The sequence below is a fragment of the Tachyglossus aculeatus genome, chromosome 1 (genome assembly GCF_015852505.1).
Source record: "Tachyglossus aculeatus isolate mTacAcu1 chromosome 1, mTacAcu1.pri, whole genome shotgun sequence".
NCBI lineage: Eukaryota > Metazoa > Chordata > Mammalia > Monotremata > Tachyglossidae > Tachyglossus > Tachyglossus aculeatus.
This window is the reverse complement of record NC_052066.1, coordinates 61,433,728-61,437,060: the sequence shown is the minus strand read 5'-3', so window position 1 is coordinate 61,437,060 and position 3,333 is coordinate 61,433,728. Positions and strand designations below refer to the sequence as shown.

The 3,333-nt window shown below is 43.1% G+C and overlaps 1 non-coding gene across 1 annotated transcript; it reads right to left on the bottom strand.

Annotated features, from left to right (window-relative positions):
* Positions 1–1,183: 1,183 nt before the first annotated feature.
* On the bottom strand, positions 1,184–1,320 carry LOC119938370. The gene has a single exon (XR_005454416.1). It is a non-coding gene; the product is annotated as a small nucleolar RNA SNORA7 (small nucleolar RNA).
* Between the last annotated feature and the right edge of the window lie 2,013 nt (positions 1,321–3,333).

Genomic DNA, 3,333 nt, shown 5'->3' with positions numbered 1-3,333 from the left:
AGGAAGAGAGCTAGCTTGGTGGATGTGTGGAGGGAGGGCATTCCAGGCCAGGGGGAGGATGTAGGCCGGGGGACGATGGCGGGACAGGTGAGAACGAGGTACAGTGAGGAGGTTAGCGGCGACAGAGGAGTGGAGGGTGCGGGCTGGGCTGGAGAAGGAGAGCAGGGAGGTGAGGTATGAGGGGGCAAGGTGACAGAAAACCTTGAAGCCAAGAGTGAGGAGTTTTTACTTGATTCATAGGTTGACAGGCAGACACTGGAGAATTTTGAAGAAGGGAGTAACATTCCCAGAGCATTTCTGCATGAAGATAATCCGCGCAGCAGAGTGAAGTATAGACTGAAGTGGGGAGAGACAGGAGCATGGAAGATCAGAGAGGAGGCTGATGCAGTAATCCAGATGGGATAGGATGAGAGATTGAACCAGCAAGGTAGTGGTTTGGATGGAGAGGAAAGGGCAGATCTTGGTGATGTTGCAGAGGTGAGACTGGAAGGTTTTGATGACAGATTGGATGTGTGGGGTGAACGAGAGAGCGGAGTCGAGGATGATACAAAGGTTGCGGGCTTTTGAGATGGGAAGGATGGAAGTGCCGTTTACAGTGACAGGAAAGTCAGGGAGACGGCAAGGTCTAGGAGGGAAGATAAGGAGTTCAGTCTTGGACATACTGAGTTTTAGATGGCAGGCAGACATCCAGATGGAGATGTCCTGAAGGCAGGAGGAGATACGAGCCTGGAGGGAGGGAGAGAGAGCAGGGGCAGAGATGTAGATATTGTTGTTTTGTCCTCTCCCAAGCACTTAGTACTGTGCTCTGCACACAGTAAGTGCTCAATAAATATGATTGACTGACTGACTGACCGAACATTAGTGGCCCCCCTACCTAGAACTCCCACTAGACTAAAAGATGTAAGTCAAATATCTGCAAAGGTTTGGAACCGACTTTGGAATTCCAAAGTAATCTATCATTTTTCTTGTCTTATCCTGTCGAGTCATCTCCGACCCATAACAGTGCCATGGACACATCTCTCCCAGAACGTCCCACCTCCATCTGCTTCTGCTAGAGGATCCATAGAGTTTTCTTGATAAAAATACAGAAGTAGTTTACCTTTGCCTTATTCCACGCAGTCAACTCGAGTATCCACCCTCGACTCTCTCCCATGACTCTGCTGCCCAGAACAGGTGAGTTTTGACTTGTAGCAGATTGTCTTCCCCTTGCTAGCCACTGCCAAGCTAGGAATGGAATGGATAGGCCTCTGCTTGACTCTCCCTCTTGTAGCCGAGACCGGTAGAGTACAGGAAACTCTCCAGGTGCGATCCTGATAGGAATCTATCATTTGGATTAAATTTAATTATCGTGGTGGTATCTGTTAAGTGCTCACTATGAGTCATGCACTGTACTAAATACTGGGGTAGATACAAGATGATCAGATCCCACGTGGACTGACAGTTAAATAGGAGGGAGAACAGATATTGAATCCCCATTTTGCAGATTAGAGAACGGAGACCAAGAGAAGTGACTTGCCCAAGGTCACCCAGCAGGAAAGCGAGGAAGGCTAAATTAGAACCCAAGTCCTCTGACTCCCAAGCCCATAAACTTTCCATTAGGCCACACTGCTTCTCATTGCCACAATGCATGGTATTTATACACCTACATAATTTATCGCACAATTTACTCCTATAATTTTAAACTGAAAAATTTAAAGCATTTAGCCCTGATTTGATTTTTGACCTTAAAGTCACCTCATATGTCAGGGCCTCAGTTTCCCTATCTATAATTATGAAATAATCTGCAGCAGCACCAGTACTCATAAACTAAGCAACTTTGAATTTCAGAGGAGCCCCTAAAATAATGTTTCAGAATGGAAAAATAATTTAAACGGCAAAGCATATTCCCTTCCCATGCTTCAAGCCTGGTTCTTTGAGTACAGTCTTTCTCTCTGTGTTGTCACTCCTAGAACATCTACCTTTAATAATTCCTTACACAGGAGAGAAGGGAAGTGCTTCCTTGTTTTTTTTTTTCCCATTTGCCTATCATTCTTGCCACCACTTGTGGACTTTGGAAGAGGCAGGATTTTTCATTCATTCATTCAATCATATTTATTGAGCACTTACTGTGTGCAGAGCACTGTACTAAGCGCTTGGGAAGTACAAGGTGGCAACATATAGAGATGGTCCCTACCCAACAACGGGCTCACAGTCTAGAAGGGGGAGACAGACAACAAAACAAAACATGTGGACAGGTGTCAAGTCGTCAGAACAAATATAATTAAAGCTAAATGCACATCATTAACAAAATAAATAGAATAGTAATCATGTACAAGTAAAATAAATAGAGTAATAAATCTATACAAACATGTATACAGATGCTGTAGGGAAGGGAAGGAGGTGGTGGGGGAGGAGAAGAAAAAGGGGGATTTTTCTTTGGTTCAGTGGGGAAACTGCATTTGTGTGGCATTTGAGCTGAGAATATTAATCTTTTAGGAGAAAGTGTAGCCTAGTACAAAGAGCAGGGAACTGGATGTCAGAAAACCTGGGTTATAGTCCCAGCCCTCCTACTGGCCTTTTGTGTGATCCTGAAGAAATGCCTTAACCTCTCTGGGCCTCCATTTTCTCATCTTTAAAATAGAGATAAAATCCTTAGTTTCTCTTCCTCTTCGATTATAATCCTTGAGTGGAACAGGGCCCGGGTCCGATTTGACTCTCTTGCATCTACTCTAGTGTTTAGCACCAAGTAAGTACTAAATAAACGCTAAAATTACCATGAATTATTAGAAAGTGGCAGAGATTACAGAACCCAAAGGATGGAGATTGAGTTCAGGTAAAATTGAGTTGCCTGGAATTAAAAGAGCCAGGTACAGTTAGAACCCCTCCCTCAACTTATAAAACCATACATATTGGTTTAAAAAATTATTACTTATTAAAAAGTTAATAATAAATCCAGAGAAATATGGTGATAAGTACCTATTTGCTTGATGTTATGAAGAGCTAATCAAATAGCCAGGATATGGACACTAGAAATTTACAGTCATATCCCTACTGTGTGACCTTGTGCAAGTCACTTCACTTCTCTGGGCCTCACTGACCTTATCTGTAAAATGGGGATTGAGACTATGAGCCCCTAATGGGACAGGGACTTGCTTGGCACATAGTAAGTGCTTAACAAATACCATAATTATTATTTGCTTGTATCCACCCCAGAGCTTAGTAAAGTGCCTTATACATAGTAAGTGCTTAACAAGTATCATTATTATTATAGCTACAAAACAGTATCTGAGACCCAGAGTATAAGAATGTATAAGTAAATGAATCTGTATTGATCTGCAAGCAGAGGAATGATAG